Source organism: Rattus norvegicus, chromosome 17 (genome assembly GCF_021556685.1).
Source record: "Rattus norvegicus strain SHRSP/BbbUtx chromosome 17, alternate assembly SHRSP_T2T, whole genome shotgun sequence".
Taxonomy (NCBI): domain Eukaryota; kingdom Metazoa; phylum Chordata; class Mammalia; order Rodentia; family Muridae; genus Rattus; species Rattus norvegicus.
In genome coordinates, this window is record NC_141550.1 from 21,006,701 (window position 1) to 21,029,069 (window position 22,369).

The following is a 22,369-nucleotide window of genomic DNA, read 5'->3' on the forward strand; positions in this document are numbered from 1 at the left end:
TGGCATCGGGTCTTAGACGGAACACCCAAGCCATGTCCCAGAGGAGCCCTAGGGCCCTTAATGGTTGGAACTCACTTGAAAACTTCTGTGTAGACAGACAGGAAAATGACAAGGCGAACCAGAGAATCAGGAAAACAACTGCAAGTCATAGATCTAGCAGAGACTTTGTGTCTAGAGGATATAAATTTTAAACAGTCAATATCAGCCAGCAAGATGGCACAGTAAGCGAAGGCATTTGCTACCAAGCCTGAAAACTGCCACTTCCCGCTTCGCTCCCACTGTGGTTATTGTATGTACACACTGTGTGGCCACCGCAATATAAAAATGAGTGACTACATTTAAAAAGAAATCTACATATCCATTAGAGTGGCTGTGGTTGGTGGCTGTTGAAGATGCTGTAAAGAAACTAGACCCGTCATACTCTGTCAATGAGAATATAGACTTGGAGCATAATTTGACAATTTCTTATAAAGTTAAATATACGTCCAGCATATGACCCAGCAATCCTATTTGTAGGGATTAGCCAAGAAAAATTTAAAATACATATTTGATGACTTATATGAATGCTAATGAAAATATTCTTCAAGGTATCCAACGGTCTGTCCATCTAATTGAATGCTGTTTAAAAGCAAAAGAGGAGGAAAATCATTTAAGTTGCAGTGTGTACAAGTCTCAAAATCACTACCCTAAGCAAAGAAAAGCTACAGGCGAAAAGGCAGATGTAGGTCTATGGTAGAGTACTTGACTGGCATTCATAGAGTCCTAGTTGGGGTTGGGTGTGGGGTCTGAGGTAAGAGGTGGAAACAGAGATCATACAAGCAAAAGCATCCTGGGAAGGCACAGAATGCCCTCAAGCTGTACAGTGATAACAGTGCAGACCTCTACAAATGGAGCTCAGATCAGTGAGTTGATTGCACCCTTTCAATGGATATCCCATATGTTATGGATGCCAGTGCTCCATAAACTGTACTGAATAAGACACTGAAGAGAAGATAGTGATTTGGGAGAGATCATTGGAAAGTTTCCATAACAAAGGCAAAAGGGAAAATGACAATGGAAAATATGGAAGAGAGTTTGTGCCAAATAAGACAAAGTAGAAAGGTCTGACAGATGGGCACGCACACGTCCAGAAGGAGGGGGGAGATGGGACGAGACAAAGCACTGTTTGCTGGGATGACAGCCAAGAGGAGTCCACAACGACTCAAGAAGCTCTCCGTGATCCCCCAAGCAGGAGAAAGGAGGGCATGTGCCTTGGAATATTCCAACAGAATGCTGCAAGCCAGAAACCAAGAAGAGAGTGTGCACAGGGGGAAAAGGGTGTGCACCTTCAGCCGACCAACCATAAACTGACAGCTGACTTCTCCATGGAAAAGAAGAGAAGGGGGAGGAAGAGGGGAAGGAAGAGGGGGAGGAGGAGGATGAAGAAGAGGGGGAGGAGGAGGATAAGTGAAGAAACAATGATCAATGATGACCAAGAACAATAAAGTTACATCTTTAAAACAGAAAAAGAAATCGACTCCCCAGAGTTCTACACTCGGTAGAAACAAGATTCAAATATTGAGGCGACAATGAAGAAATTTTCAAAAAATAAAATTAGAATTAGCATAGAAATGAGTTCTTCCTCTAGTGAGAAGATAACCCCAGGGGGAAGCACACCCTCACATACATGAATAAAAAGAAGTTACAAATAGTAATAAATTTTAGCTATAACAATAACATGGCCTGTGATGTTTTTTAACCACCTGTGGAGTCGACTTGTGTGATAGGAAGTCAGAAGAAAGTCGGACTGGGGTACTGTGGGAGCCCTGCAACACCAGGGGCTAAAACTGAATCTAGAGGGAACAGAGAGAAGGACGGATGCTGGGATCAGCTCCTTGCACCCTGGTGAAAGAACAAAATGAGGTGGGTGGCTCATAAATAAACATGGGACCACCTCTTGATTAATCAAAAAGTTCGAAGAGGAAGGGAAACAAAAGCACATGGGACAATTAGAAATCAAACAGATGGAAACTAAAACCTGAACATGCTCTTGGCTGCTGCCAATGTAAATGGACTATTGGGTGTTGTGAAGATTGTCAGAAGAGATGGGTAACTAAACTAACAAACTATATGCTGCTCGTAAAAGAAATAATAGTCAAAGAACAGGAAAAAGCTACCCTGCGCAAACCCTGAACAAGGGAAGGCAGGTGTACGCTGATCAGATCTAGAGACTATTAGGTCAAAACCACTGGGAGTTCATAACACAGGAGTCCAGCATACGAGGAACCATTGCAAATATGTGTATATCTAATAATAGAGTATTAGCCAAGTATGAAAAATGACAGGATGAAAGGAGAAATAGACAGTCTTTATCACAGAGATTACAAGTGAGAGGCTTTGCTTAACTCAAAACTCACAGACAAAAGCTGTCTGGCTGTATCAGAGGTCAGCAAATAGATCCTTAGAATGCCCTCTAATGACAACTAAGCGGTTAATGAACAAACAGCCCATAGGCCAAAGGGAAAAACAGTATGGCCATTTCAAAACACGCTGGGTAGAAAACATAAAGACCTGTCGCGGCACGCAAAGGGTGCTTCCATATCCAGGCTCCAGAAGAGAGTGTGGAGCTCTGAATGTGCGGTCGAGAAAAGGAAGGAGACCAGAGGCTATGTATACAGCATGCTCGCAAAGCTGGAGAAAGTAATGAGCCAGACACGGAAATTCACAGCAACAAAGAGGGAAAACAGGCAAGAAAAATGGTCAAAAGAGCCTCACTGAGAAAATAGCAAATTCGATAGTCTCTCATGCTAGACCAAAGAAGGGCAAAGAAGGCACCAACTGTCGATGCCAGGGATAAAAGGTGTCATGTGCATCTCCATTAAGCTTGAGAAGGTTTTATTACCAACTTGTATGCAGAGCTTTGAAGACTTAATCAAGTGGCAAAACCCCTTAAAAAGATAAATCAACCACACAGTTAAGACACGGAGGATCCCTCGAGATACCTCACCCTGTGTTTACTGCTTTACCAAGACAACTCTAGAAAAGGTGGCTTCGTTCCTCATTTATTTCATACATTTTGAGGAGAACCGAGACAGAATCTCTCCCAGAGAACTAAACCAAAAGAGAGCAGACGTCCCAAGTAATTGTACAAAAGCCACACACATCCTTCATACCCAAAACAGTCACGGTGGGAGGAGAGGGCATAAAAGACCAATCCCTCCCAACACACAGAAACAGAGGTCCCAGGAAAGTGTTGCTGAAAAACTGAGTTAATCGAAACATGAATGACAGCGCCCAAGTTGGACTGGTGACAGAATGGGAAACTGCCTCTTCCAGAGTTGCTCCCTGTAGTTACCATGTGGATACACACTGAGGGGCAAACAATCGTGTGGCCACTGTAATACATGCTCACCATGAGGAGACACCATTAGGATCAAGTTAGAAACAAAACTATTTTTTTTTTTTTTGGTTCTTTTTTTCGGAGCTGGGGACCGAACCCAGGGCCTTGCGCTTCCTAGGTAAGCGCTCTACCACTGAGCTAAATCCCCAGCCCCAAAACTATTTAATCAAATGAAAATAATGCTCATACACAATGCCCCAGCTAAATACTCAATAGGATCATTGCCACCAAAAATCATAACTGAGGCTCCAACTAGGACAAGGAGGCAACAAAGAGAAGAGGTAAGGACTGGATACAAAAAAATAAATAAACTCCAGATTCAATGTGCAAGGTAAGCCACACACCAAAAAAGACAGTGATTCTGGATTCTGGAACTGTCAAGATTGAGCCCTGAGTTAGTAAAATCCCCAGAGTCGGGCAGAGCTGACAAAAGTCTATTGTGTTTATACACAGAGAACAATTAGAAAGCAAAACGTTCGCAGGTGCGACTCAGAAAACAGAGTCAGTGGTCTGAGAAACGCACAGGAGGGCTGCATGGAGAACGTAGAGAAACGGAATTGGATAGAGGGCTGTGTTGGCTTCACTGGGAAGAAGACTAAGTAATGTGGTCACTGATACTCTCCAACAGAGCTCTCACACTCAGAGCAATGCCAATCAAACACGGTGATTCTACGATGTGCGTGTAAATGCCAGACATTAGAAATAGGATAAAAGGAACCAAAAAGAGGGGAAAAAATGAATACTGTAGCTAGTAACAGTGCTACAAACAATTTTATTAGAAACATAGCCCAAAAAGACAGAGCATAGAAGGGGGAAAATTCCCAACAATGTCCAATGAGTCTACGAAAAGGGGTTGCAATTTGATGGGAAAGGGTATTTTAAGTAAGTAATCCTAAATCAAGAGATATTTATATACATAAATCCCACCATCACTCTAAGTCATAACTTCACGGTACACACAAAAAATCAATTCCAAGTGGTTATAGATCTGTGGGGAAGTCAAATGATAAAACTCCTTGATAGCACAGGGGAGTATCTTTGAAACCCCAAGTCAGTCAAAAAGTCCTCAGGACACAGAAAACACTGGCCCTAAAGGAAAGACTCACACATAGAACTCATAAGATGAAAAGCTTATGTACATCAAAGTAATTATGAGACTGAAGAGCAGTATATAGGAGCAGACATTTGTAAACGTGTGTCGCCAAGGAATTTCCGACTAGAAAATATGAAGAATTTAATAAGACTCATTCAAAACAAACAGAAGGCTGTTAAGAAAAAAACCCCACTATTTGAACGAACAACCACTGTCTTAACTAGCATGGAAATCGACGGTTATCTATAGAAATAGGTAATGTTATCCAAATGGCCAATCAAATACGTGAAAGAGCATTCAACATCATTTATTGGGTAAATACAGTAGGATGGCTGCACCCTTTCTACTCTCCACTATAGACAGCAACCCCAAACGTGGATGAAAAGAGTTTCCATACACAATTCTGGGCCGGCAGGTGGCATAGCCGCTTTAATCAACTGTTCAACATCAAAGCTAAATTGTGCCTGTAACCTATGACCCTTCCACCTCTAGAAGATGCTTATCCTAAGGAAGCAATGAAGTAAAGGACGGTTTACAGGCCACAAGTGGTGCGGCATGCCTTTAAGTCTAGAACTTGATATGCTGAGACACAGGATCATGAGTTCAAAGCCATGCTGGGCTCCATAATCGGATCCTGTCTCGTGTGTGTGTGTGTGTGTGTGTGTGTGTGTGTGTGTGTGTGTGTGAGAGAGAGAGAGAGAGGGGGGGGGTAACACTCATAACAGCACCATCTATAATGAAAAACTAGAACTACCAAATGTGCATCATAGATTTGAAAATGGCGATATGCAAATATGAAATACTCTACAGAGACAATTCTATTCATATAAAGCTCTAAAATAAGTAAGACTATTCTACAGCTCTGGAATCTGCCCTATTGGCAATCTTCTTTAAGATTCTTATCTTTGTTTCATGTGCATGAGTTCTCTGCCTGCATATGTGTGTGTGTGTGTGTGTGTGTGTGTGTGTGTGTGTGTGTGTGCCACGTGTGTACACAGTGTCCAAGGAGTCTAGCGGAGGATATCGGGTGCCTGGAGCTGGGGTTACAGATGGGTATGCGCTACCCTGTGCTCGCTGGGAACTAAACCCAGGTGCTCCACAAAAGCAGCGAGTGCTGGGAACTGATGGGCCACCTCTCCAGCCCTGGACACTGGCACTCCTTCAGGAGCGGATAAGTTACTGGAAAGGGCCAAGGACGTATACGGGGCTAAAGTATCTTGGTATTTTGGGTGGGAAGAGTAGTAACATGGGAGCTCACTATGTGGAAATGCACTTCCCGGGTGAACATTAATCTTTAATAACAAAATTTAGCTAAAAGCAGACGCCTTGCTAACGGCGTCTCAGTATAACAGATGTGACACAGGACAGGCTCGGCATGTAGTGACTCTGAAGAGATTTTTCCGAAACTCAAATCTGAGCTTTTACTTCCTGTTTCGAATATCTTAAGCTCTTCCTAACCTGGGCTTTGCCCCGCACCAGCCACACTGGTTACCCCTGCTTTATCCCCCACGGAATTCTACCCCTCCAGCCCCATCCTCTAGATCAATTCAAGGCAGGCCCCTGCTCCCTCTCCCCTGCTTCCTCACTCCAGCCACCTCAGAGCTTCTCTTCCTAATCATTCCAGGTCTCTCAAACGCTGACTTCTGCAACCACCACATCCCATAAACCACACCTAGCGTCATATGAAAGGCCTGGCCATAATTCTCTTTCCCTCTAGCTCAGGATGGTGAGGCCATATGGATTTGTTCATCTGTGGGTCACCAGTGCTGTCACGACTGCACATGCGGACACTCAGACTGACTGAACGAATAAAGTTAGAGGGAGCCCTGACCATGTCTGCTTGAGAATTTTCCTCAGCCCCACGGTGTGGGTTTTCTCCTGCGCTAAGGGCATCTCCTATTTTCTGAAGTCACTTTATCTGGCAGAGAAATCAGCCACGACCCAGAGTTAATAATCAAACCAGTGAAATTTACTGAAATCCACCAAACAATGGAATCTCTCGGTCCAGATAAGATTATGAGCTCTAAATGTTTTAAGCATCTTCTAATTCTGGCCCGCTGTGGAAATTTAAAACATAAAACGGTTGAAGGTTTCATGCTCTTCAATTCTTGCCTGTAAAGACAGAGAAAGAGAACACTGAATTTGTCATGTTGCCAATTCTTTACCAAATGGTGTCAATTGATAGTGTTGTCCATTCCTAATGTCCCATTATAATAAGTAAGGTTTATCACAAATGTTTTTCTTTACTCAGACATTGTTAAATGCTCTTTCGTTTGTACTCAGTAGGACATACTGAGTAAGTGCATTACCATGAGTGAGAGATCATAACAAGGACGAGTTTCAGTAACTTCACATAGTTCTAATTAATACGTTATCCTTCTCCACGATCCAACGCTCCGGTGGGTTCCGCCTGAAGATGTCTTTCACCTCCTAATATGTGCCTTGCATGGGCTCCGCTGTCAGAATCGGAGCAGGGAAATACTAATCCGAATGTCTGAATGAAAGCCTGATGATCAGACTTTGAGAAGTGCTCCCCTGGGCTGGGAGATGGCTCAGCAAGTAAGAGCTTGCCACACGAACACAAGGACCTGAGTTTGGATCCCCGGCACGCACAAGACAAGCCATGTCTGCGGACAATGTACTTGTAATCTCAGTGCTATGCAAGTGGAGAGGAGGAGTCTGGAGCTCTCTAGCAAGCCAGCTTTTCCAAACGGGTGTGGCTCCAGGTTTGAAGAGAAATCCTGCCTCGAAAAATTCGGTAGAAAGGGGTTGAGGAAGACACGTGATGTCAATCTCTGGTATTCACAAGGGTGGTATCTACAGGTGTGCGCACATGCACACACATGTAAACACACACATACCACAGACAAAAATAGTTAACTAAAATAAAGAGAAATGTTTCCTGGCTGCGGCATGGCTCAGAAGAGAAGTGCTCACCTCCCATGTGTAAGGCCCTGCACTCCATCTGCAGTACCACAGAGACAAACACATGCTTCCTGTCCCGTCGGTTATAACCATTTCCTTGGCCACATCGCATGCATTTACGAAGTCTTTGTGAGCTTAGCCCAGTTCTCAATGGAGAGCTAAGTGCACAGACACATACTGCAGCTTGTTAACTGTTGTTTCTCGTGAAACTCAGTGAGTCGTCCAAATGCCAGATAACCAAGGCTGTGGGCTACATACCAAGAATCAGAAGCAAAAACAGTATTCACAAGTGTTCATTGCCTCTGCCTTCCTAGAACTCATAGTCTGGTGAAGATGTTATCGTTTTTTTAAATCACATAAATACAAAGCTATAATAGTAACAAGTGCAGCATCTCTTGCTTGGGCCACTGTAACTGGCTCTGAACCGGTCTCCCCATTACTGTTCTTGGCTTTTTACTAGCCATTCACTAACATGGAAAATTACTCCCATGTCCCCTGTCTGTCTGTGCTTTCCTCTGATCTTGGGGTCTTTTGAGCGAGGAAGTGATAATACCAAATTTCAAATTCAAAGAAACCGTGCTGAAAAACAGACTCTGCGTATCACATTAAGAACAGGAGGACCAGTTAGAAGTTTCCTAAAATGAAAGGGAAATGGCAGGAGAGCAGTAGTGGTGACAAAGAAGAAAATGATAGGACCTTGGTGGCAGAACCCGCAAGCCAGAGTCATCTTGTATTTGTATTCACCGTGGATAAGCTGAGTAACCTCCCACCCATACATCGTCATAAGACAGCATAACAATTTAAACCGATTCAGTGACTTCCAGTGGGTCTAGCTAGGACATTATTATTATTATTATTATTATTATTATTATTATTATTTTGATCATCAAATATCTCTGAAAATACCTCCTACTTGTTAGTATGTAGCTTGTGGTGTCTCCGCTTTCCAAGAAGGAGTAAAGAAGGAAAAACAAAAAGTTCAGGTCAGTTTCAGTCTAAACAGCTGAACAAACGAAGCAACCATTCTCTAAGCAGGTAGAAGAAATGGGCTGAATGGGCCCCATTTCGGGCACTCAGTAATCAGTTCCCTATGTGATATACTGGAAGTGCCAACAGTAGACAAAAGGGTGTGGAGTGAAGGGCAGAGTCTTCCAGTGGAGACACAAATTAGAGCTTTGTCAACATGTTAAAGTCATGAAGCAAAGCGGGTGTCTTAGTTAGGGTTTCACTGCTGTGAACAGACACCATGACCAAAGCAACTCTTATAAGGACAACATTTAATTGGGGCTGGCTCACAGGTTCAGAGGTTCAGTCCATTATCATCAAGGTGGGAACATGGCAGCATCCAGGCAGGCATGGTGCAGGCAGAGCTGAGAGTTCTACATCTTCATCAGAAGGCTGCTAGCCAAATACTGGCACCCAGGCAGCTAGGATGAGAGTCTTAAAGCCCACTCCCACAGTGACACACATTCCCCACAAGTGTTTCCTTACTCCACAAGGTCACACCTTCTAATAGTGCCACTCCCTGGGCCGAGCATATACAAACCATCACAGGGGGATTACCTAAAAATCAAGGTAAGACCAGAAAGGAGGGGATCCAAGGAACTAGAATCAGGTCAATGGCATTGTTTCCAAGGTCTGAGGAAATCCACAAATGAGGCTGTGGAAAGAGCTGCAATGTGGACAGAGAATCAAGACAGTCAGGTGCCCCAGAGGCTACTGTGATGGCCCAGTTGCTGTTCAGTCAATATTTGCTCTCTTTCCTTGCCCCATGGTGGAGGGAAGATGCCATCCTGCAGTTTTGATTTATATTATGTCTGCTGTGTGAAATCTTTGGCCAGCAGGAATGCTAGTAGGTACAATAAACGAAGGAACCCCCAACGTTCCTATAAGCTGCCACAACAAGGACAGTCCCAGGATGCCCGCAGTCCCTTCAGCTCAAGTCCTAGATCCGGCACACAGGGAACAGATCTAGCACAACCCATAGCCCAGAGTAAATGCCAAATGAGTCACAGTCTAGAGCACAGCCACCAACCAAGCTCACCTTCCTTGGCCGAAATGCAGTTGGCCTGAACCAGTGAGTCAGAGTCAGTGTAAGCCCCCGAGCTTAAAGGAGGCTGGTACCACAGCACTTCTGAGCAACAGCCACTGTGTAACCAACTGAAGAAACTGTCATTAAAAAAATGGCCAATGGTCAGATGTTACTAGCAGGTGGACTGAAACGGGGATGGGGAATTGATCCCAGATGTGTCAAGGAAGAGAGCATTTTGTATTAGTTCTAGGAGGGTGGGGTGGGGGTGGCGGTGGGGGGTGGAGTAGAGGGAGGAAAAGAGGAAGAAGCAGTATCTATGACTCAAGTTTTGTTACATATGAGAGAAGAGACAGGATACAAACACTGAAGAAAAATGTAGTGGTCAGGAAAGACTTAAGATAGCAATGTCATGATGTTGGATTTGAAATGGGTGGACATGATTCAGAGTTGGGTGGGATGATGATTTCTATGGACAGGTTGAATGACAGATGCACTAACCAGAGGCTGTGAGGTGGTCTGTGGGTAAGACCATCTACAGAGGATGAGGAAGGAGGAGGTGACCCAGAGTACAGGAGAATGAAGAAAGACACCAAATGTTTATCTAGGACAGCCAGCTTTGAGCATTCTGGGAAAATGGGGCAGGATGGTCCACTGTATGTGACCTCACGCAGAGACTATATTTAGGTCTTCGAATTTCCACTAAGTTACATATGATGAAACAGAGACCATTTAAGCTGACAGAACTCTACCTCCCCTGGAACCAACTCAGCTGTTAGAAAGAAGCAAAGAACGTTGAAGAGATCTCTTAGGAAAATGAGCAAAACCATGGAGTATTTGCATCTATCGAGATGACCTTCAACTACCCATGCCGCCAATCAGATGTCATGAAAACTACAGTAGCTATCAACTAAGGAGGTACAGACTCCAACCGAGTAAAAGACAGCAGTGCCATAGCCTAAGTCGGAGGAAGAATCTCGAGGAGTAAATGTGAACACAACGCCTGGGGCTATGTCATGCAACATGGCCGACACTAACTGGACTACTGAGTCACTTATATGCGACTAAGGAACCCAAACTTTTGTTTTATTCTATTTCAACCCACTCACATTTAAGGATCTGGAGCCATATAAAGTGTCTGTTCTACAAATACAACCTTACTGTTTAGGAAGGAGTAAGTTTAATTTTAACTCCTGAGACACAAATCCAGATGTTCTAGAAATAATAAACTACACAGCAGATTTTAAAGCTGAAAAAGAACAGCGTTCATTATCTCATTAATCATTTTTATATCGACTACATGTTGAAATTATGATGAATCTTTGGGTACACTGGCTTTAAAATCCATTATGGAAATTACTCTCTAAAATATGGCTATTGAAACTTAAATTACATATTGGACAGTGCTGTTCTAAGTATTAAAAGACATCAATAGGATCTGAAAGCATGACTCTCGGTTACCGATTGCTGTGGTGTCTATAAAAGACAGGCTGTCCATCACTGTCAGGGGAAGACTTATCCAGGACTGATACAATCCGGGTACAATGCTCAACTTGTACATCTGTGGTCAATGGGCATACACACTTTAGGGAAAATGGTCGTGCAGAAGCTTCTGCACGGAGCGGTAAGACAACTAGAACTCAACTGGGAAAGCACCTTCCGTTCACTCCCTTCTCAGTGAGGAAGCAACTTTACAATCTACAGAGTAGAATTAACGACCTGAAAGAAACGGGTCCCAGAGTTGGGGAGGTGGCTCAGCGGTTAAGAACACTTGCTGTTCTTGCAGAGGACCTGGGTTCAATTCCCAGTGCCCACATGCTGATTCACAACCATCTGTAACTTCAGTTTCAGAATATCCAATGTTTCTTCTGACCTCCATAGACATCAGCCATATGTGTAGTGCATAGACATACATGTGGGCAAAACACTCATATGTATAAAATAAAAATAAATCCGTCTTTTATTTAGAAAAGGAAGCTGGTGTCTGTTGATACTTTTGATACAGTCTATGAATGATTGTCACATTTTCAATGACAAACTGACAGCTCGGTCTTGTGATTCTAATTTAAAATGTGTGACAGAGTTTTAGACATGCGATTAATTTAGATTGAGATGTTTAAGAGTGTTTGATTAAGTCTAGATGATATTAATTTTGTAAGTGATAGAATATTCAAAGTAATTGGAGCTAATTTTCAGGAAGAGTTCACTTACTGGAGGCAGAAATGTACCCAACGTTTATCTGACTCCTTAAAATAAAAGTTCAGGTATATTGAATTTATATATAAATGTGAAAGAGTTAAGGTTTTAAGATGAAGCTGATAACTTGAAGAATTCAATCTGTGCGATCTGAATTGAAGTCAATGGCAGAGTGAAATGTGATTCATTTACACTCGCCAGACATATAAGGAAAATTACACGACATCTAAGTTGAACTCCCAGGTCTAAAGAGAACTGTTTCTCTTGAGATTGCCTGTGATGCATTACTTAGTAAGTTTCCTTTCTGTACATAAAACCTTCAACAAATAATGATTCGATTAAGTCCTTTCCTAATATGTATTCAATTAATCCTTACAACTAAATTCCACATGGTAGTAGTCTCTCCAGTTTGCAAGATAGTTATCGGAATATATTCAGATTGCTATAACGAATTTCTGTAAAACTGCCTGACTGACATATAAGCAACAGAGATTTTCTTGTGGTGGTTCTGGAAGTTGGAAGCCCTGGATCAAGGCACCGGAGATTGAATGTCTGGTGGGAACCCTCTTGCCGGTTCATAAGTGTTACCTTCCAAATGGGTCCTCAGATGGGGAAAAGATTAACAAGCCCTCTGAGAACCAATTCTACCGGTGAGATGTATGCTAATCACTTCCCAAAGGCCCCGCCCTCCAATGCTACCATCACCTTAGGAGACAGAATTTCAACATATGTTGTGGTAGGGATAACAAGAGTATATGGGGGCTGGGGAGATGGCTCAGCGGTTAAGAGCACCGGCTGGTCTTCCAGAGGTCCTGAGTTCAAATCCCAGCAACCACATGGTGGCTCACAACCATTTACAATGAGATCCGATGCCCTCTTCTGGTGTGTCTGAAGACAGCTACAGTGTACTTATATATACATAAAATAAATAAACTTAAAAAAAAAAACAAGAGTATATGGACCATTTGCAGTAAGAAACGAAGGAGCTTCTCCCAAGATCATGAAGCCATAAAGGGGATACAGTCAGAATTCAAATCCAAGCCATCTTCTCTGACTGCTCTTAAGCACGGGAGAAAAAAAAAACAGTGAGTTTTAATAAGCAGTTGAGAGTGTAACCAAATTTCTGGTTCCTCTTTTTCTCCATAATTATAACCTTTCCTTGAGGAATTCCAGGAAAACCCCATTGGGTACTGGAATGACCCAGATAGAAGCTGGGTTTTTTTTAAGACTTTTGAGCGCAGATCTCAGCCGGGAGTGCCCAATGGTTACGGGTGGTTTTAGTCTATTTTCTTTTTTAATCATTTAGATGTACTTGCTTTGCCTGCTGCGTGTGTGTCTGTGTGGCACATGCATGCCAGGTGCTGTGGAAGTCAGAAGGGGGCATCAGATCCCCAGGAACTGGAGTTATAGGTAGTCATGAGCCACCATGTGGATTCTGGGAACCAAAGCCCCGCCCTCTGCAAGAGCAACCAGTGCTCTCAACCACTGAGCCATCTCTCCAGCCCCAGTTTTCTTTTCTCTTTTCATCCTGCGCCCTTTCCAAAATAATCGCCAGTCTAGGACCCGGCTTAAAACAGAGGATTAATGGTCACTCTACTTATTGTTTCCTTTAATTCTAGAAACATATTTTATGATAAGTCCTCTCCCTCCTTCTGCTCCCTGAGTCCACCAGTCATCTGTAGCCATCTTAACAATGATGGCCCCTCTCTTGCCTACCTCCTGAGGTGTCAGCTCCTACTCCGAGGTGAGAGTGCCTGCGATCTCCAATCTGCCCACTAGGTTGCCCTGAGTGCCAACTCTTTCCTGAGTATGCATAAGCAAAATGTCACCGTACCTTCCCCGCAGCAGGAAGACATTCTGGGGCTGCTGGTAATTAACAAAGCCATCCTAGTCATTGTCAGAGTTAGTCACACATGTCATGTGCTCTCCATTTAACAACTGCATGTTGGATAAACTGTGTTAAGGAGACAAGAAGTGGAGATGGGAAGAGAGAGCTTCTACAGTATGTTTAATAGGGTTCCTGGCACCAAGTAAACGCTCCATAAATAAAAACTAAAATAGTATTTGTTGTTTAGAAAATGTATCTACAAACTAGGAATAATTGCTGCTTTTATAGATACCTGTCTCTTATTTAATCCCACTTCTTACCTAGCTTACAGAATAAAGGCCCCTGAATTTGGAACTCTTAATCACTCTTCTATTGAGAACAAGGGGACACGTGTATTGGGCGAGGAGCAGACAGGAGGCAGTGGAAAAGACATGAACATTCAAAAGTGTAAACTGTGGAAGATCCACTCTCTGTTCTCTTTGACTAAAAGAATCAAGAGCTTAGTCACAGCTGGTGCCATAAAACTAAGTCAGCTACTGTTTCCTGTCTCTCACCCACAATCTCTTCAGTCAGACATGGACCTCCAGATCCAAACAGGTTGAAGATGGGATGGTACGATTTGATTTCTAATGACATGATTCAAGTGATTAAAACTTCAAGTATCATAATGCCCTCGGAACATAGGAAGCTAATACTTCACGGGACCTCAGCCAGTTCTGTCTTGCCTTAGAACAATGCTGACTTTGGAACTAGATGGAAACACTGTAAGTTTATATGACATGAGAAGTCTTTGAAGAATCTAACTAAGGAGAACAGACTTCTGCCTGCCTGAAGCACACGTAACGCCCAGTTCTTGTTCTTAGGAAGTTGACAGAGGGGTTTTTGTTTGTTTGTTTGTTTTGTTTGATTTTGTTTTTGTTCTGTTTTGTTTTCCAAACACAGCCTGTAAAGTTCTTAGAGGAGGGAGGCAGACAGGGAATTCTGTTAAAAGAGAAAGAGAGTAAGAAAGAAAAGCCACAGAGTCCTTAGGATGAGTCAGAGACAGCCCAGGAAAGGATAATGATCCAAAGTGAGGCCCCCTCATGAGACAGTGGGAATAAGACACTTGTGCTTCTGTGGCATATTTACATGAACGCAGCAAAGCCAACCCCAGGGGAAATACGTGTTCTTATAGCATATGAATTCACATAATAAATGAAACATCAAACCCCTTCAGAAGTTCTTCTTTTAATTAATTAATGTATTCCAGAGTCTATGAAGAGAATACTAATAGAACCAAGCAAGATGACATATGTCTGTAATCCCAGCACTAAGGAGAATGAGGTAGGAGGAATATGAGTTCAAGGTCAATTTCAGATTCATAGTAAGCTTACGACTAGTCTAGCCTGGGCTACAGAGTGAGACCCAATTTCAAAACCAAACAAAAAAAAAAATGTGGCAGTACACGCATTTCCTCCCAGCATCCCAAGGCAGAGAGGTAGGCACAGCTCTGGGACTTTGAAGCCTGCTTGGTTTACATAGTCCCGGGATAGCCAGGGCTATGTAGAGACCCTGCTGGCCCCACCAAAAAAGAAAAACTAAATAAATTTTAAATCATGTGCTGGGGGACACTTTTCGTTAACACCTATAATCTCGACACTCACGAGGCTGAGACAGTCCAGCCTGGACACTTGTTTTAGGTCAGACTAGACTACGTATTTAGGTCCAGAACAATCCCGTCATCACCCTAAGGAAAACAATGCATGTGTCTTGTTCTGTGGCCTCAGGTTTTGTTTCTTCTTATGAAAGAGATGGGGAAAAAATAAGGAAAAATGTCCACACGTAATCATATAGTTATTTCTATACTTAGCATATTGCCGAATAGAAAATAAAGCTTGAGGCATTGCTTGACTGAAAGCTAAAATTTGGTAGATTTTTGTGCGCCTTTAAGTTAAATTAACAGAGAAAAACCATCAGCGTCACCATTCATAAAATAAGGACAATGACCAGTACCTGTCACCTAAGGTTCATGTATAGAAAGTAATGAGTTCATATTTTTAAGCTACTTAGTATAGTGCCAGGCACACTGGCTGATATTGATTGGCTGGCTGATAGATTGATTGATTACCTGACTGCTTTAAAAAAAAAAAAAAAAACAGATGGAAATCCAAATGACTACCATCAAACAGGGGCTTAGAAAAAAATCAATATATAACCAGAGAACATGTCAGATAAGATCACAGAGAAGCCCTTTCCCAATCAATGTATAACTCAAAAGCTTGAGTAAATATCTATTATTCTTCAATGGAACTCTACCTGATGCACCGTGTTGTGATCAAGCTGTATAAAGGGCTATGTTTGGCCTGAATGCCTATAGTTCGACATTAAGGAAGACAGCTGACGAGGGGCCAATACTCAGAATGCAACCCTTTCAGATGTACCCAACACTCTGGACAAACACAGCATTTTAGATTCGCTGTGATCTTGAGCATGTAACTTGTATTCCAGAGCCAAGTGGATTCTATGGCCATATGGGGAGACAAAAAGAATGTGTTCTCTGGCTTTCCTGTGGTTTGCAATGTTCAAAGTGCAGATAAGCCAAATGTGCAATTTAGTCAGAGTGGGAAGGTGGGTCCCAGCCACCGGGACCAGCACACCCCGCCCCCCAATGTGAGAGTGTCTAGTCTCAGAACCCCTGGGAAATGACCCTGGTTAATTGCCAGGGAATCCAAACCAGGAAGTGTTAAAACATTTGGAAGCACCAGAGTCTTTCCTCCCTGCTGCCTGAACACTGTGCACCCAGGGCCCTTGGTGTGAATGGACCTCCTTCTCACCTGCTGGACCCTCACTGCCCAGTTCCTGGAGTTTCACCTTTGACTGGGTTTAAGGGAAGAAGCGGGAATCTAGCCTAAGACACTCGAGGATGTGTGTGACAGAAGTACTCCAACAGAAGCCAAAATGCTCCTGTCCACCACAGCACCACGGTAGACGACCACAATGAAGAGGAAGGCTTGTGATGTAGTTTTTCATCAATGCACACCATCACGCGCTGAGTTCTAATATGACATGGCTGGTCAAGAAATAAAGTGAAATAAAATCAAAGAAATAACCAGAGTCTACATAAAACAAATATTCTTCAACCGAAGAGTTCCGATAGCTTTGTCTGTTAGAAGGGACTACTTGGTTCACATTTGTTAACTGTATCTGAATCGACACTAAGTGCTATACACGTAGGGAAGAGAAATCAGTCGTTTTCTTGGAACTACACTTCTATCTCACAAATATAAGCATATATGTTTTCCACCCAGCACTTAGAGTTTACAATATGGCTTTAAATTATTGTACGTTACCATCACTCAAAGCGCAAGACTGGAAAATAGCCACAATAGTTTTTCTACCGTATCAGTCATTACTAATAGTCTATGCCACCAAATACCCCTTCCTGTCACCATGGCCAGCCTCTCCCCACCTGTTCTCTTCACAGCAGTTATGATCAATACCCACCGTGCACAGCGGCTCAGGAAATGATACCTTGTATTTATAGCATTTCTCCTCGAGGTCTCAGGGTCGCCTTCTCTCCAGCCACATATCTAAGCCTAAGTGTCTGGGTAAGGAGGTCATTAAGAACCGATTGCCCTTCAGCAATAGGATTTTATAAATGCTACCACACACCGCACTAGATGTGATCGTGTTATCAGAGGGCAACCAGAAATTGCAAAAGAACCAGGGCCCAGAACAGGAAATGGACGGAGGCTAAGTGGCTTTAGGCTGCTGGGTAGGCTTTTTGGTTGCAGATAGCTGACTCTGAACCCCACGAAGGTAACAGCAGTTTGAAGTTAAACAAAATTCCTTGGCTTGCTTTGGTGTCTTTGTTACATCTGATACAGAATTCTCGGGTGGGCCCACCATCCCACCAATTACCAGACTGTGTTCTACGACTTAGACCAAAAATTAAGGCCAGTTTTTACTTAGTAAGATTCAGACTATTAAACCAGGACGTACAGGAAAAAGATGAGAGCACCCTTGAGAATCTTGGAGAGTCATGACCAGTCTTTCACACCTAAGGGGATGCTTGCTTCTCCCAAGTGACTGATCTGAGTTCCAAGTCCCTAAGGTATGTTTTTTTTACATTTCCTACTGCAATAGCATGGCCATCCCCTTTCCCAGGGTGGCTTTAGCACCTGGTGATAACTCACACTCCAGAAAGCCAATGATATATATGTGATCGTAAGACCACGTTTCTGTAAGTCAACCGAGACAGTTGGGCAGTGTATTCAATCCGTGGCTGTTTACTTCTATTTACTTGTTTTATTTCGGAAGGAAGCAAAAACAAACAAACAAACAAAAAAACAAACAAAAAAGACAGGGTGTTGTTTGAAGACACCAGACTATTGGATCTGGTACCTGCAAGAGTTGGCAAGGAAGGACAAACAGGAGAAGAGCGCTTATCTTGCTATAGTAACATTAAGCAGCTCTGGGCTTCAACACTCTAATTGCGAGCCACAACTGCCCAGGCTAGAATTCCCAGTGTTGCTTTCATTCAGCTACAGGTACAGAGAGTCCTTGAACTTGAACGTTAGGATTGCTGAAAAAGGGCTAAATAAAGCTGCACTCCTGGTACCTTAGAAAGAACTCAAATTGTATTTTTAATACCAAGCAACTACATCCTGTGACTATATAACGCGCCTTCGTCTTTCTTGATGGTCTGATTGCCTCTCGGACTGAAATGAGAAAACGCCGATGTTCCTCCTCGGCTCCCCTTCTCAACCCCGCTCGACTTCATTCGAATCAGGCTCCTTTTCATTACCTTCATCAAAGAGTGGTTAGCAGAGCATCTGTGAGCCACTCTGCAGATACACCTCAGTTTAAAAACAAGCCCAGTTGTGGAATGATCTGAAAATTGCTGCAACGTAAACCCTCTAGTTTCCCATACAGTCTTATAATGAAGTGGCATTACTCAAAATTGTTGGCACATGAGAGAGAACAGGCTTGGGAACCCAGCAATCAGCAAGCTAACAGGTGTTGGAATCCCAAAGAAGGGGGGAGGGATATTAAATAATCACTCTGGGGTGGCACCTCCTACAGCTCTAATACCCAGAATTCTAATCAACTCAGCCACAACTCAGAATGATCGGTGCTACTGCTTCATTTAAACAATATGAGCTAACAAAAAAAAAAAAAAAGAAAGAAAGAAAAAAAGAAAATACAGTTCCTTTCATTCCATAAAACATTCTCTAACCTAGTTAAACATGATTTTTCTAAGTTGAGTTATACAACTTAATCAGGTGGGTAATTTTCCAGTTATCAACACAGCATCTGTCCCCAATTAATACAAATAACATTGGCACATGTATAATATCCTTAACTGATCACCAATAACCCTGAAAAGTATGTTTTCTTTCTCTCATAATAATACATATCACTTCTAGTACTTCCCTAAAAGTCTTCACTGTCACATTTTAAATTGTATTCTTTGTGTCTGCAACAAACTGTCACGAAATGACCTGCTGGCTTGGGGCCATTGAAAAGGACTGGTACCCACAACTCGAGCAGTTCCCTGTCGGGTACCCCAATGCCCTTGGCAACTGCAGCTCAGTCCTTGCCACCACACTGGTAAACACCGATGAAAATGCTGCCTGGATACCTGCCTCCGAGGATGCTTTGGATGGCTCCCTTGCATAAAAAAAAAAAAAAACACAAGGCATTTTCCACTTGCCTAAAGCGTGAACACAATATCTTCCAAAAACAATAGCAAGGATATCTGTGCCAAGTATCTCCTCCAGAAGGTATTGGTCCAGCTAACAGCTCTGGAAAGGCTAGATGAGAAATCTGGGCTCTCTCTCCCACCATGCAGTTCCAGATTCAGATCCAAAACCCAGAGGAACTTCAGACACCACTTCTAAATGCGTGGACCACAAGCGTCAGAAGGAGCTGACTTTTCAAAGATTTGTCTTAAATTAAAAAAAAAAGAAAAAGAAAAAATCTCTCATTTGCTCCTTACACCTCCTATCCTATTCTGTAAGGAATTAACCATGAAACACGAAAGTCCTAGGGTAATTCTGTTTCCTTCTTTTCCTCCTAAAGGCGAAGGAGAGAGGTGGAAGGAAAAAGAGAGATACCCGGCAGGTGGGTATGGCTCGGCCCGCCCCTCAACTTGGTCCGGACAGATCAGGCGGTGTAGAGGGCTCTGCTCCGCAGCCCGGCGCGCGGCCCGAAGTTTGCCGGGGGTGCTGGGCTCGCGGGGCTCCGGGAGGCCGTGACGGTGGGTTGGCATCAGGGTAGCCCCGCAGGGCGTTCGGTGCATCCCCACAGCGGCTGGACCCCGCGCTCCGGGGACCCTTCCTGGGTCGCGCGTACTGGCGCGCGCCTTACCTGACCAGCGGCGGCGGGGGCCGCGGGAGGACGGACCGGAGGATCGATGGGAGGACCGAGAGCCACTCCGGCGGCGGCGCCGGCGATTGAGGGAGGCGCGGTGGAGGAGGAGGAGCTCGAGAGCCGCGGGCGGGCGGGCCGCTTTGTCTCTACGGCACACAGCCGACCCTACGTCACCATGGCAACCGCCAGTGCCTGGGCCGGCCGGGAGCTTGAACCCCTAAGGCACCGCGGTCCGGGACCCCGCCAGCCCCGAGACCTACGCCCTTCTCAGCAGTTGGGCAGTACCCAGAAGACAAGGACCCCACCCCCCAACACCCCGAGCCACCTCCAGTGTAGACACTCCCGGGTCTCAGAGTCCCTTGCCAGAGAGAACAGGAAGGCTCCAGAGAGCCCTGAGCCCAGAGCCAGATCTTATTGCAGTGCAGGCACGGCTTTGCTTTCTCACTCTGGACCTTCGAAAGCCCTGAGGTTCCCATCGCCACCACACCTTTCTCCTATGAAGCTCTGCCCTCGAAACGGAAATTCACTTAATGGAGAAGAAAGGGCAATGCAAAGTGATAAACTATTGAGCAACTAGTACTCAGTGCCCCTGTTGCGGCTGCTGCAGCAGACCCTAAGCTTCTGAGAGAGGATGCTGCCCCTCCTCCTCCTCCTCCTTCCCTCCTCCTCCCCACCCCCCTTCCCCTCCCTCTCTCCTACCCCTACCACCACCACCACCCCTGCCAGCAACCTTTGCCAATGTGGCATTTCTGGTCTCCCGCCAATCCAATCAAGCCAGGCACCTGTCTGACCCGGGGCTTCCATAGGAAGGGAAAGGGGGCCTTGACTCCTGATTATAAACACAGGATGTTAAACAACAACTTTCACACACAGGCTGCAGTGTGAATGTGAAACACTGCCACACTGCTTAGGGACTGATTACAACTGCTAAAACACCTACCCCGACACCAAGTGACAGTGCCACCGACTGGGACTGGCCATGTACTGCAGACCTTGACCCTTAGGAAAGCAGCTAGGCTCCCTTGGCAGTCTAGGCATCCTCTCCCGAGGAAATTTTTGGAGAAGGAGGGAAAAATACCAGCAAGCCTTGGGTCATGCTTCCTTTAAAGGACAGAGCTGGAGGGCAGATCCCCTGGGTGAGTCACCCCTCTATGCTATGTTTTCTTGAAAGTTCAGTGATTAAATCAAAATTCTGCAGTGTCTTCCTTTGGACCTCAGTGAGCAGGCCACTGACTTTCCTGGTATTTGTCAGTCGCCAAAGAAGTCCCAATAACATACTGACCCCTGGAGGGCTATTGCTTTCTGGGCTCACTAGCTGTCTGAGAACACACCAAAACAATGACACTACTGAAAAACAAAGCAAAAAAAAAAAAAAATCAATATTACCAATAGAGGAGTCCCCGTGTATTAACTAATGGAAACGGAAGGTCCATTTTATGTCCTAAAATAAAAACATTTCATTCCTAAGGAAGGTTGCCTCCTTTTTTTTTTTTTTTTTCAATAAAAAGATCAGCGCTTCCAGATGAAGTCAAAAGAACGAAATCTTTCTGACAAGCCATTAAGTCATTTGGAGACATGTATCACAACTCAAAGTACCTGTATGTTTCTCCCAGCTTACACGGAAACATTGTAACATTCCCCCACTTTCCTACCAACCAAAATTTAAGACAAAGTGTATACGGACCAACAGTGATCTGGTTAAATAAATGTGGTACAGTTGCACTGTGCGATACTATGTAGCCATAATAAATAGTAAAACATACAATAAATACATATTCAATTTCCTGTTGTAAGAACGACGCTGTGGACCCTGCACTCCGGCGCCATAGTGGATGTGAGATTGTATTGCAGTTGCTGTTTTTACTGTAAGTGACTATCGGTCTCTTTTCCATCATCAAAAACCTCAAAGAAAAATATGTGCGTAGCGTGATCCTAGCCTGTACAAAGTTGCTCCATAGCTATCTAGAATAGAGAGTGCTGTGGTTTGGGTAAGGTTCCCCACCTCCACCCCCACCCCCACCCCCTTCCCCACCTCCATGAAGACCACTTGGTCTACAATGTAATAGCATTGAGAGATTTCAGGACCTTTAAGCGGTGAAGCCTGAGAGGTGAGTGGGTCTTAACTGCCCTTCACAGAGAGATTAGTGCTTCCGGAATAGGGTAAAGAGGAGCGGATTAATTTGAATAAAAAAGTGAGGCTGGCCCCTCCCCTCTCATGCTTCCTCTCTCACAATAGCAGGTAATCTCTCTTGTGCGCATGCTCTTGCAGAGGCTCGTGCCAGCACTATGCTTGGCAAAACCTTGGGCCCCCGAATAAACCTCTTTCCTTTATAAAGTTGCCGGCCTCGGATATATTGTTATAGTGATACAAAATGAGCTAAGAAAGACAAGGGAAAGAGGTGAAAGAGGAAACAAGGGAGACAGGGAGGAAAGGAGGGCACAAGAACAGGAAAAGGGGACGGAAGTAGTTCCCTAATAACTAGAGGAGCGAAAGGAACTAGAGCTACCATAACACATCAATGATAATCATATAACTTTAAGTCAGCAATGCAGATTCTTAGTGAT

The 22,369-nt window shown here is 44.0% G+C and overlaps 1 protein-coding gene across 1 annotated transcript in view; it reads right to left on the minus strand.

Moving 5' to 3' along the window:
* Positions 1-19,891, minus strand: part of Rnf182 (ring finger protein 182) — a 55,804-nt gene extending 35,913 nt beyond the window's left edge. The window contains 1 exon segment of the mRNA NM_001109117.3: positions 19,802-19,891. The gene's annotated coding sequence lies outside the window, so the exon portion shown is untranslated.
* Between the last annotated feature and the right edge of the window lie 2,478 nt (positions 19,892-22,369).